Source organism: Rhinoderma darwinii, unplaced genomic scaffold (genome assembly GCF_050947455.1).
Source record: "Rhinoderma darwinii isolate aRhiDar2 unplaced genomic scaffold, aRhiDar2.hap1 Scaffold_88, whole genome shotgun sequence".
Classification (NCBI taxonomy): Eukaryota; Metazoa; Chordata; class Amphibia; order Anura; family Rhinodermatidae; genus Rhinoderma; species Rhinoderma darwinii.
In genome coordinates, this window is record NW_027464450.1 from 2371624 (window position 1) to 2385926 (window position 14303).

Genomic DNA, 14303 nt, shown 5'->3' on the forward strand with positions numbered 1-14303 from the left:
TTCTTAAAACTTTGGCTTTGAGTGCTGAATACTTATTTTGGTCTGTGTCAGATGTTAGGGATGAAGTCTACAACTGGCCAGACCATCTATCTTTCCTTCGCTCCGGAAATATAGGACAGTCCACGAGGCAGCACATCATGTCTGGTCAATTCCCCTACTACTCTGTACACTAACATCTTCAAAAGAGAAGAGGAAGGTGCAGATGTGACGTTCAGGTTAGGTATTTGCAGTATTGAAGTTGTATTGTGCTCCCCTTGGAGCACTGTGCAAAGGCAAAACTCCTTTATTGGAATGATGTGTAGATGGTTGGTACTCTATTTGGGTGCGCAGGCTTAGTTTGTTGTGTGCTCACTTGGCTAGGTCGGCATTAATGAGTGAAATGTATACAGTACCTTAGGAAAATACAGTGTGAGACAAAGATGATAACAGGAGCGCTCCCTAGAGTAATACCTTGAAAAAAAATGTCAATTAGTCTTCTCACCTTTTAAACCTCTATGTTGATAAGAACATCGACTGGATGCAGTTGTCTCTCTTTTTGTAGCTTCTTGTTCTTCTGACACGGAGTACAGTATGTCTCAGGCTGGGGGATTTCTTTGCTGGACTTCAATGAATCAGTGACCATGTCCACAATTGATTACACAGGTATAATATAGATTTTATGAAAGTTCTTTGGAATTAAAACAAATTATTTTTATGTATTTGTCTATCCATTTTTATTAGAAATACAATAAATACATTGAGGTATGTTTTTATTGACATGTGTTGCTATCAGCCAGACAGGAAAAAAATATGGATGGCCTTGGGAATCTGTAGAGGCAGCTGTTCTACAGGAAAGGGAGTGCAGAGACCCTACCAAACAGGACGAGGGGAGGAAGTCCATTGCCGGGCATCTGAAGAGACTTTCCATTAAACACCCAAAACCATTGTACTTCACCGCAGCCCTGCGAATCATGGACAAGGCTTCATTTTCAAAGACTTCTGGACAGTTGTCTTTTAATTGGATGGATCTTAAAAACCCCTTCTGGACAGTGGGGGATGGGAAGGAGGAGGTGTGGACGGATGACGTTCCGGCATTCTTAGATGGACATTAGTGGTTCATATCTGCTGCCTCTTTAGCGTAGAGACCTTGATCTGGCACATCCCTTTCCATGGCTGACGTTCTCGACACCAGGGCTTCCTCCTGCTGATGTTGTACGGTACATTCCCTTCAGTTCTGAAACAAGAATAAATAAAATGTCCTAGTGAAGAGTTACTCTCTTGAAGATATTCCCCGTGACCCACACCAAGACCCTTTATCTGCCAGGTAGGTAGATAGTGCGTTCTATGTTCAACTAAGATACAAAATTCACAAGTAAATCTGCTCAACTAAGATGCGGTTAACACAAAGGTTTCAAAACGGGGACAGATAGGGCGCCAAGCGATGGTAGAATTTTATTTAAATACGCGTTTCTGGCACGACTTGTCCCTTTATCTGATCTTAACCTGACGAAGGGACCAGTCAAGTTTAGTCCCGGACCAGTCCGGTCCAGAAATACAGTCAAAATAAAATGGGTTTTACTTTACTGTCCACGTGTGAAGTATTTGTGTTACCCGCCGCTTACCAATTTTTAAAGGGGAACTCCAAGAAAAATTTGTCATGCAATCAAAGGCGCAGTGCCCACCCAAACTACATCGCAGGATTTTATTAAAATAATTGGCTGTTATCTATTGGATTACTCCAATATGTAAAGGCCAATATCACTAACAGCTCCTGGCTCAGCCAGCAGAGGTGGGGTCCGGAGCCGAATGGGACCCAGAGCTGCTGAAGGAGCGGGAAGTACATAAAGGGGATTTGTCTGGGGGTCTGAATACATTTTAGGGTTTTCCAGGCTTTATAAAAATTGTAATTCAAACTGAAAATTGCACCATTTAGCAAATACCCACCTTCTAATTCTCTGCGGCTCCAGTGCCGGCGGTTCACAATCCCCTGCCGGCCTGTTTACATAGGCTGGACCAGTGATGTCCCGTATCGGCACATGATCGAACTAGTCAATCACTGGCCACAGTGGTCACGTGCCATACTTACTTAGATCACTTCTGCAGGCGATACCCTCCCTCTATACTGTCCTTACTGCAATGTTTTTATAGTGAGGACAGAATACAGGGAATATCTGGTACACAAAGTGTATTCTCACTAACAGAAGTAGCAGAGGAGGTTAGGTCCAGCGCTTTGGTAGAGGTAAAATAGAAAGAATTTTTCCAAGTTTAATTAGATTTGTATTAAAAAGTCCATTATAGTATGGTCCCGGTGTGTGGATAGAGGGAAGGAATGATCCTGTAAGCCTACGCGTTTCGGACGAAGCAACGTCCTTAGACTTGGCTGTAGTGTATTTTGAAACTGGCGCTCTGGCAGATTTATACTATGTCCGGGGTGACAGCTGAGTCCTGATTGCGTTTCACGTCTCTGCGTGTCACATGGAACGCAACCCGGAAGTAAGATGATGCCGGCGTATGATGCGCCCGTTTTGGTGTCTCGTAAGTTCTCGTCTCCTATTAGGCAACCTGCCCTACGAAGCAATTTGTGTTTCTTTGTTAAGCTATGTTATAAGTTTTGCCTTGTAGAGTATAGCACTAAATTATTGAGGACGCTTGTAGAGTGGATCGTGATACGTGGTCACATGTGCGTTCCAGATCACATGACCAGGTGGAACGCAAACATGCTGGACGAATCAGCGGCGTGCAGTCTGGACGAGCAGATGTCATCCGATTTCTACTCCATATAGTGGGTAAGCGTTTTGATTCCTTTGTAGTTAACAAAACTTATACTTAGATAATGCTTTCTAGGAAATGTCAGTATTGATATATCTGTGACTGTGAACATAGCTGATTACCGTTCGGATCACAATTTGTTGTGATGTTGATATGACAAGAAGTGGCCAGATTGGGACATCTTGCGCATCTAAAGTTCAATTTTCACTAGTTAGGATGATTGGATCATAAGTGCACGGGTAAGGAAAGTGAAATGAAAATTAAAATCTAAATTGTGAAAATGTAATGCATGTCAATCAGCATATGTTATGCATGCACCACGGGGGGTGATTATTAAAATCATGACTAAATGGAGAAGTTCCTGTAGGGACAAGATGTTAATATTTGTTATGTTAAATCATGTAATAGGTTATTGGGACTGTGTATGGGGAGGTGGTACCATGTTAGTGACCTCACTCATCGATTTAATATTGGAACATGAGTTCCTTTCTCAAATTTAAGCCATCTGGAAATCTTGTTTTTAGTCTATAGATCCAAAAGGCTTCTCTTAGGTGAGTTTTGTTTTTTATGTCACCTCCTCTTTTCGGCATGTGAATTTTCTCGATAGCGTAGCAACGAAAGGTTTTGGTTGTCCTATTGTGTTTGTGTATGAAGTGTTTTGATGCGTTGGAGATGTTCACAATATTTAGATTTCTGACATAACTCAGATGTTCCAGTATTCTGGTTTTTAATTTCCGGTTCGTGCAGCCCACGTATTTCAAAAGACACTCTGTACACTCAATAATATAGACAACAGATTCCGTGTTACAATTTATATAATTTTGAATGATGAATGTGTCCGTTTGAGTAGAGTTGCTGAAATTTTTGGTGGGGTATGCGTAAGAGCAAACTTTACAGTGGTGTTGGCCGCACCTGTAAAAGCCTTTTGTTTCTAACCATGTGGTATTTGTTTTGTCGTGTGAACTGAAATAGGACGGAGATAGGACGCTGCCTAGGGACGGTGCTTTGCGGGCTACTATCCTGATTCCTCCTGCCAAGATGGTACGCAAGCTGTCATCCTCCATGAGAATTGGTAAGTATCGGTTTACTAGATACAAAAGAGGATATCCACAGTGGACACTGAATAGAGCAAGTGATATCATGTCTAAAAAACCTAGAACACAACTACTTGAGTACCATAATAAGACCATCACAAAGCAAAACACCAAAAGTCAGCCTACATTAATTCTTCAACAGAGTAATCAATTCTCTCAAATTAAAAATCTAGTAAACCGATACTTACCAATTCTCATGGAGGATGACAGCTTGCGTACCATCTTGGCAGGAGGAATCAGGATAGTAGCCCGCAAAGCACCGTCCCTAGGCAGCGTCCTATCTCCGTCCTATTTCAGTTCACACGACAAAACAAATACCACATGGTTAGAAACAAAAGGCTTTTACAGGTGCGGCCAACACCCCTGTAAAGTTTGCTCTTACGCATACCCCACCAAAAATTTCAGCAACTCTACTCAAACGGACACATTCATCATTCAAAATTATATAAATTGTAACACGGAATCTGTTGTCTATATTATTGAGTGTACAGAGTGTCTTTTGAAATACGTGGGCTGCACGAACCGGAAATTAAAAACCAGAATACTGGAACATCTGAGTTATGTCAGAAATCTAAATATTGTGAACATCTCCAACGCATCAAAACACTTCATACACAAACACAATAGGACAACCAAAACCTTTCGTTGCTACGCTATCGAGAAAATTCACATGCCGAAAAGAGGAGGTGACATAAAAAACAAAACTCACCTAAGAGAAGCCTTTTGGATCTATAGACTAAAAACAAGATTTCCAGATGGCTTAAATTTGAGAAAGGAACTCATGTTCCAATATTAAATCGATGAGTGAGGTCACTAACATGGTACCACCTCCCCATACACAGTCCCAATAACCTATTACATGATTTAACATAACAAATATTAACATCTTGTCCCTACAGGAACTTCTCCATTTAGTCATGATTTTAATAATCACCCCCCGTGGTGCATGCATAACATATGCTGATTGACATGCATTACATTTTCACAATTTAGATTTTAATTTTCATTTCACTTTCCTTACCCGTGCACTTATGATCCAATCATCCTAACTAGTGAAAATTGAACTTTAGATGCGCAAGATGTCCCAATCTGGCCACTTCTTGTCATATCAACATCACAACAAATTGTGATCCGAACGGTAATCAGCTATGTTCACAGTCACAGATATATCAATACTGACATTTCCTAGAAAGCATTATCTAAGTATAAGTTTTGTTAACTACAAAGGAATCAAAACGCTTACCCACTATATGGAGTAGAAATCGGATGACATCTGCTCGTCCAGACTGCACGCCGCTGATTCGTCCAGCATGTTTGCGTTCCACCTGGTCATGTGATCTGGAACGCACATGTGACCACGTATCACGATCCACTCTACAAGCGTCCTCAATAATTTAGTGCTATACTCTACAAGGCAAAACTTATAACATAGCTTAACAAAGAAACACAAATTGCTTCGTAGGGCAGGTTGCCTAATAGGAGACGAGAACTTACGAGACACCAAAACGGGCGCATCATACGCCGGCATCATCTTACTTCCGGGTTGCGTTCCATGTGACACGCAGAGACGTGAAACGCAATCAGGACTAAGCTGTCACCCCGGACATAGTATAAATCTGCCAGAGCGCCAGTTTCAAAATACACTACAGCCAAGTCTAAGGACGTTGCTTCGTCCGAAACGCGTAGGCTTACAGGATCATTCCTTCCCTCTATCCACACACCGGGACCATACTATAATGGACTTTTTAATACAAATCTAATTAAACTTGGAAAAATTCTTTCTATTTTACCTCTACCAAAGCGCTGGACCTAACCTCCTCTGCTACTTCTGTTCCTGCATCGTGTGCCGACACGAAAAAGATCCAGGCGCTGACAGCGACACCCAATTCTTGTGTCAGGTGAGCTGGAGGACTTCTCCCCTTGTTTTCTACCTGTATTCTCACTAACCCTGCCCCATGACAAGCCATGCCCAATGAACCACGTTCTGTCAAAGGTAGGCCCTGTCAAGTCCTGTCTCAATCCATCTGAAACCGAAGTGTCCCTAGAAAGAAATTCCAAATATTGTCAACTATGCTCTATTAGGGTATAGTATGAAGAATCAGTGCAGTAGGGTCTATATACTACTATATACACAAAGCTGCCATGTGCTGAACATTGCAAAACACACTTTTCATAAAAGAGCGTTAATTCCAGTCCTGCAGTCACCCTGATGACCTTATACTGTGCCAGTACTTGAGGTAGGTGTGCCCCTTTATATATTACTTGCAGCCAGAATTGGCACCGGGATTATCAGCTCATTGACGAATTCTTGAGGTCACATTTGTGTCTTGATGTCACCAGTCTGAACCAATCCTACACCACTTGCTCTTTATAGAATTTTCAGAAAAAAAAATACCCCTAGCAATAAATACTGCATGTAAATAATATTCTCATTACAGTACAACAACAAATAAATGGAAAAAGAGCCATATCCCTATTAGGTCCCGCAGACATCATAGAGGTGGTCCTTGACTTCCAGTCCTGCAGTCACCATGAAGACTTTGTGCTGTCAGTGCAGGCAGAATAAAGCTGACATGGTGACAATGTAATGTTTTATATGTACTACTACTCCCTGTACTGACTGATAGTAGAGAGAATGGACTAAGCTGAAGGATTCCCGACTCTTATCAATTTTTTAAATAGGGAATATGCCCTGAATACTAACCCCAAATTTATATTACATTTATAGTAGGACAGATTTACTATTCAAATTGAGCCAGAATTATGGCGTACATGTTGTGCGCCATATTTATTAATTGTTTTAGACACATTTTGCGGCGTGCTTGACAAGGGGCGTGGCCTAGAATAAAGGGGCGTGTCTTAAACTAAGCCAACCAAGAGGTGGTATAAGGAAGAGAAAAGTGTCTAACATGTCTAGCAAAATCTATCATACATCGTGCACCACTGTGATAAATTTGGCGCAATTTCTGACTTCCTTGTATCAGTTTACACTGTGTAAAACTCAGATAGTTTTAGGCCCCATGCACACTAACTTATTTTTGCGGCCGCAATTCACCCGCAAATCTGCAGGTGAATTGCGACCCCATTCATTTCAATGGGCCCATGCACACGACCTTGGTTTCCACGGTCCATGCCTTGCCCAGGAACCTGGACCGCAAAAACAACGGACATGTCTTATTACGGTCGTGTTTTGCGGTACAGGCTCATAGAAAATAATGCACGCGGTCATATGCACGGCCCGCGATTTGAGGGTGGCTGTGGGTGACACTCCGCGGACGTACAAGCCGTAAGTCACGGTCAATGCACCTCACTATGGTCGTGTGCATGAGGCCTTAGTAAATCTGCCCCATGGTAATACCAGTGACAGCCCGCTCTTTCCCGGTGGGGTACAGTCCTCCGCACATCTTCATCCACGTCTCATCTTGTATGTGCCGGATACTTTTCTCCTTATACCTGAGAAGTAACAAAAATAACATCAGAAACTAAAAAAACACAATTCCAAGTATTTCTCCCCATTTCTAAAAATAACATTTCCTGCAGGTGAATAATGGAAAATATAAAGATATAAATATATTCAGGCCTATGTGTCTGTCCAGGGGGTCAGTGAGGGTCCTGCCTGTTATATGTGGGGAGGTCGTGCTGCACAATAACGGAGGGGAAAATGTCTGTACATCAATATATATTTGTCTCTAGTAGCCCCTACAAAGTCTCAGTGAGGGCCCTGTCTGTTATACGGGGGGAGCTTGTATACAGCGTTAGTAACAGGCATGTCACTCCAGTATAGATATTTTGGGTGCGGGTTCTTCGACCTCACTGTCCATAGTTTAATTAAACACCTTAAGAAAATGGATCATCACCAAGAAGTTTTATTTAAAGGGGTACTCCCATCTTACTATTTCTCTGGGACTCACACCTATGTGGAAAACGGAGGTCTCGCCCTGACCCTGTCCTGCTTTGTTCCCAGATCCCTGTCCCGTCTAATGGCTGCTGATTCCAGGTGGAGAATGACTTGAGAAAGGCCTCGCACGTCCCTCTCTCTATTCTGTTCTATGGAGGTTTCGGAAACAGCTGAGCGCTGTTGAACTATTTGTGTAACTCCCATAGTACAGAACGGAGAGAGCTGCGTGCATGCGCATAGGTGGATATCACATAAACGTCTGAGATGGAGAAAACCCTCTAAAGAGATTATTTCATTAAAGGGGTTGTACATAATTAGAAAAATAGAGCTGATATCTTCCAAAAACAGAGCCACACCTGTCCACAGGTGATGTGCGGTGTGTGGACAGCTTAGCCCTATACATTTCAATACAGAAAAGCTGCAATACCACACACAGCCTCTGGACAGAGGTGGCGCAGAGCTTCCATTTGGGTCATAGAGAGGGTCTCCAGCGTGATACCCCCCTCTATGATATCTAAATACCCTTATAGGGCATTTCAGGTGTAACCAGAAGTTAAGGTGATACAAAAAAATATTCCATACATGAGATTTCCTTAATGGAGATATTGTAACAATAATTACTGAAAATATGTAATTGACTTTTTCCTCCATTGTAGGAATAGAACCCGAGAAGTGACGTTTTGGACTACGGAACAGTCGATCCTCCGGATGAAATGCTGTGTGGTTGGAGCGCAGTCCCAGGAGCGCTGGTGTTGTTGTGCTGATCCATGTTCTTCTTATCTGGAGCTTGTATACAGAACACGCGATCCTTCTGGTCCGACCTACTAACATATATAAGCACAGCCTAAACACACACGTAATGATATATAATGACATAATATTAACATAACATTACTATGTATCAGCCCTGATACGTCAGTCTCATCATATTTCTGGGGTCCCCGCACACAGGATATACGTTACCTCCTGTGATGATGTCACTTCCCTGTATTTCCTGTATGACATGGCTGCTCTTCCTCTTCCCGTTTCCCTTTCTGATGTATTTCCTCTTCCTGTGTGATAAGACGTGTGCTGTTGCCTCCTGCTGTGTATAACACGAGATGCAACATGTCTTATAAAACATGTAAATAATAATCGCAGAAAGCAAAAAAGATTTTGTTCATTTCCATTCACATCAATGGTTATTTGTTTGCAGCCGTTTTTCAGAGCCGTACTTGTCTGTTTTTAGAATCAACTACAGGGAGATTTGAGATGTGGTTTGAGAATTTCTTTCCTATGTAAACCCCACCGATAAGGACAGCTAAGAAGCCTCAGTTATCAGCGAGTGACCCCATCATTAGAGTAAGCAGAGTGCCCCCATACAGTGCCAGCAGAGTATTGTCCCTTACACAGTGCCAGTATACTGCCCCCTCATAAACAACACTACCAGCAGAGATCCCTCAATAAACCATATTGCCAGCAAAGTGCCTCCAATAATTAGTGCCAGCAGACTGCCCCCAATAACCACTACAAGCAGAGTTCCCCCTCACAAATAGTCCCAGCAGACTGCCCCCAATAACCACTACAAGCAGAGTTCCCCCTCACAAATAGTCCCAGCAGAGTGCCTTCCTTTATGCAGCTACATCATGTAAGATCTTCCCTAGTTTGGAAGTCTCCAGGACAATCTGGGAGAGAAGACAAGTGTGATGTAACCTGGTTGCAGTGTGTAAATGTAGCCTGAAACATCACGTGTAGCCCCTAAGTCTATGTTCACATGTTACATATTTATTGCAGATTTCCATGGTCAAATTGACACATAAAGTATGAATGTGAATAGGGTTCTAGAAAACTGCATAAACTTGCAGCAGTAACAATCTGCAGTAGATTGTAATGCAAAGGATGCACAGCCAAATATGCTGCAAAAGCCACATGTAATATATGGAGAAATATTAGGCCTAGTTCACACAGAGTTTTTTTGGAGCGTTTTTTTAAGTGGAAAACGCATCGAAAACCGCACCAAAAAACGTCCGAAAACTAATCTTATTGATTTCAATGGGATGCAGAGGCGTTTTTCCCACGAGAAAAAAACACTCACAGGAAAAAGCAGCGTCAAGCCCTTTCTTCAAGCGTTTCCGTCTCTGACCTCCCATTGCCATCAATGGGAGGCAAAGAAAATGGTTTTCGCAGCATTTTTGCCTGCGGTGCTCAATGGCCGTGGTCGAAAAATGCGTAAAAAAAGCGGCAGAAGGAATTTTGAGGCAGATTTTTCCACCTGCAAAAAACTTGGTGTGTAAACAGGGACTTCGTGTCCACATGTGACCTACTCTATCCAATCACAGCTGTAATTCCAGCCAAGGCTGCCTAAGATTATGTTCGCACCACCCACTTCTCCTGCGGTTTGGCCGCTGCAGCCCGATGAGGAGGGATTATAACTAGAAATTGTGGATATAAAGAACATGCAGAGGTTTCTGTGTGACAGTCTAAGGGCATGACCAGACGTGGCGGAGTTCAGCATACACTGTCCGCATCAATGCCGCACATAATCTGCGTTGCAGATTCTGTCGCGGCTTTGCCTAAAATGGGCATTAAATTGATGCGGATTGGCCGTTGCGTATTGAGGGGGAAAGGGCTTCCCTTCTCTCTATCAGTGCAGGATAGAGAGAAGGGACAGCCCTTTCCCTAGTAAAAGAAAAATAAAGTCATATTTACCCGGCCGTTGTCTTGGTGACGCGTCCCTCTTTCGACATCCAGCCCGACCTCCCTGTATGACGCGGCAGTTCATGTGACCGCTGCAGCCTGTGATTGGCCTGTGATTGGCTGCAGCCGTCACTTGGACTGAAACGTAATCCCGGGAGGCCGGACTGGAGGAAGAAGCAGGGAGTTATGGGTAAGTATGAACTTCTATTTTTTTTACAGGCTGATGTATATTGTGATCGGATGTCACTGTCCAGGGTGCTGAAACAGTTACTGCCAATCGTTTAACTCTTTCAGCACCCTGGACAGTGACTATTTACTGACATCGCCTATTAACGCTCCTGTAATTACGGGTGCACACACGTAATCACCCGTAATTACGGGAGCCCCATTGACTTCCTCAGTCTGGCTGTAGATCTAGAGATACATAGGTTTAGCCAGAATGAAGAACTATCATGTTAGTAAAACCAACACGCTCCGCAGCACACATAACATCTGCGGACTTCATTGCGGAATTTTCACTCTCCATTGAAGTCAATGGAGAAATTCCGCAATGAGTCCGCAACAAGTCCGCTACACGTCCGCAACAGCCAGTGTATGCTGCGGACACCAAATTCCGCACCACAGCCTATGCTCCGCAGAATTGTCCGCAACGTGTAAACGAACCCAACTAAAAAGCTGTGGAAAGCAATGGAGAAACGTGTACGCTGCGGATTTCCGCTGCGGACTATCCGCAGCGGAATTGCAGAGCAATTCCGCCACGTCTGGTCATGCCCTAAGGCTCTGTTCACATCTGCATTGGGGTCCCATTCTGACGTTCCCGTCAGAGGTTTCCGTCAGAACAGGACCCTGAGCAGACACAAACTGACACCGACGGAAACCAGGGGTTTCCGTTTCCATCACCATTGATTTCAGTAGTCGACTAAGCTATTGCTTCCGGCAAAACGAAGGGTCCGGTGCACAAAAGAGACAAACGGAAACCACGGGCACCGGCTCCGTCACCATTGAAATCAATGGTGATGGAAACGGAAACCCCTGTTTTTCGTCGGTGTCTGCTCAGGGTCCCGTTCTAACGGAAACCTCCGACGGAACGTCAGAACGGGACCCCAACGCAGATGTGAACAGAGCCTAATATGGATGAGAAAGGGGAGGTGGGACTACTCATTTATTATGCCCTGATACTGAACTGGTATTACTAGTATTATACCCTGTTCTATGAACTCTACCCGCTGGAGTACCCCAAAGATGCTTGTACCACTGATTGAGGTGCTATGTGTTTTGTAGTAAAATTAAATTGGTATTTGATTTTTTTTACAGTTAATATTTATTAAAAATTCTGTTTTAAAGTTTTTTGCCTGGCAGTGATAGTTTGATATTTGTCCAAAACCTATTTATTTCCATATTTCATGGATATTATGAGGTGGGACTACTCACCTAACCAGTATGTTCCTGACGGGAGCTGCATGCGTCCATCTCATCAAGTCTCCGATCTCCTGGCAGCTCCACTTTGTACAGATCCTACAATGAAAATCTATGCAAAAAGTTTACACCAAAAAAACAGAAAATTCTACTGCGGAACCAGGATTGTTGTTGTGTGGCAGGGCTGCACCTCGCACTTCTGCTGCCGGAGGTAAACAGTGAAATAGCGCCACCACCTGCATCACCATAGAGTGGCCATGTGGGGTAGAGAAAAGATAGCAAAGAAAATATAGAAAACCTTTATGTTTACATGTAGTAGAAATCTATTTAATACAAGTGAATAATATTTATAAAAATCGTAATCACATGCTGCGTTAGGCCTCATTCACACGACAGGGTTTCCCGGCCGGGTGCCGGCCGTTCATAAATCGGCTGGCCCCCGGCTGCATTAGGAATAATAGACCCCTAATGGGGCTATTCACACGACCGATTTTTTGACGGCCGGGGAAACCGGCCGTCAAAAAATAGGACATGCTCTATCTTCGGCCGGGTACCCGGCCGCCCGGCTCCCATAGAAGTCTATGGGGCCGGGTAATACCCGGCCATCACCGGGATGTGTCCCGAGTGATGGCCGGGTTTTCCGGCGCTTGCGCTCTATCTCCTCCTCCTCACAGCGCAGAGTGCATGTGAGGAGGAGGAGTTGATGCCATTCTGACGAATGGCATCGCTGTACACTGTGTTGCAGGGCCGGGGTGTACAGCAGGTGGAAGGGGGGAGCGCTGCGCTGGCTCCCTTCCCCTGCTTGTTTTAAAAGCACCCTGGCCTGGCGACACCTTCGATGGCGCCGCTAGCAGCTGCTGCGGCTGCTACTACTGCAGCGACGCCACTATCGCAGAGCAGGGAGGTATCTCCCCGCTCTGCTATGTGCTAGCCGCACTTTAGCTCCTTGAAGGAGCGGAATCCCCGTGTTTTCGGGGATTCCGCTCCTGGACAGAGCGCTTGATGTCTCTGTCCATATCTGGGCAGTGACATCAGGGGAAACTCCTGAAGCGGAATCCCCAAACACATGGGGATTCCCCTTCAGGAGTTGCCGCTGATGTCACTGTCCAGATCTGCCCGGCCCGGATGCAAAACTTTATGCAAACCGGCCGGGCAGAATGGCCGATTTTACCGGCCGGCACTTGGGCTCGGGCGCGACCCGGTCGTGTGAATCCCGCCTTAGGCCTCATTCACACGACAGGGTCCGAGTGTCGGCCGGGAAAATCGGCCGTTTTTGGGCGATTTTCCCGGCCGGTTTGCATCCGTTCCGATTCCGTTCCGGGCCGTGTTGCTGTTTTTACCGGCCGATTTGGACCCGATTTGCATCCGGTTTTTTCCCTGACCGTTTTTTAATCGGATTAATTTTTTGCACTTTACTTATTTTTTTATTATTATGTTCTGTCCCTCAAAGGTCAAAAAAGACCTTTTTGGAACTTTTAATATTTGTTTTCTTTCTTTTACACCATGTTTTTCCCTGTAACTGGAGCTGCACAGCAGCCCCAGTTACAGGGGAAATCAGCCCTCTCACAGTGACGATTGTCACTAATAGGGTATGTTCACACGGCCAAATTTCAGACGTATACGAGGCGGATTATGCCTCGTTTTACGTCTGAAAATACGGCTCCAATACGTCGGCAAACATCTGCCCATTCATTTGAATGGGTTTGCCGACGTACTGTGCAGACGACCTGTTATTTACGCGTCGTCGTTTGACAGCTGTCAAACGACGACTCGTAAAAATACAGCCTCGTCAAAAGAAGTGCAGGACACTTCTTTCAGACGTTTTTGGAGCGGTTTTCTCATAGACTCCAATGAAAACAGCTCCAAAAACGGACGTAAAAAACGCCGCGAAAATGGCGCGAAAAACGCCGCGAAAAATGCGAGTTGGTAAAAAAACGTCTGAAAAGCAGGGTCTGTTTTCCCTTGAAAACAGCTCTGGATTTTCAGACGTTTTGGTTGACTACGTGTGAACATACCCATAGGATTGTGCTAGGTCTAGTAAGACCCAGCAGCAGTCTGTCACTAACGGCACCCGGCGATCATGTGACCAGTCACATGATCACCGGGAGGAATAGAGACAGCACCGCTGCTGTCTCTATTTCTATACACAGCGTTCATTGAGCGTTGTGTAAAAAGACATCGTAGAAGACAGAAGCAGTGAAAGCTGCTTCTATCCTCTCCTCAGGGTCCCCGGCAGTCACGGACAGCCGGAGACCCGACATTCAGCTGCCCGATCGCGCGGGCAGCAAGTTAAAACCGGAGCCGTAAAAAGTCTATGGCTCGGGTTTTAAGGACCCTGACCGCTGGCCGTAAAAATACAGCCAGCGGTCGGGAACCGTAACAAGCAGGGGAAGGGAGCCAGCGCAGCGCTCCCTTCCACCTGCTGTACACCCCGACCCTGCCACACAGTATCACCAGCGTAGCCATTCGTC

The 14303-nt window shown here is 44.6% G+C and overlaps 1 long non-coding RNA gene across 1 annotated transcript; it reads right to left on the reverse strand.

The window, feature by feature from the left end:
• Positions 1 to 705: 705 nt before the first annotated feature.
• Positions 706 to 7721, reverse strand: LOC142731930 (uncharacterized). Its single transcript, XR_012879295.1, has 4 exons — positions 7201 to 7721; positions 5086 to 5180; positions 4031 to 4130; positions 706 to 1213 (listed from the first exon to the last, which is right to left on the reverse strand). It is a non-coding gene; the product is annotated as an uncharacterized LOC142731930 (long non-coding RNA).
• Positions 7722 to 14303: the final 6582 nt, after the last annotated feature.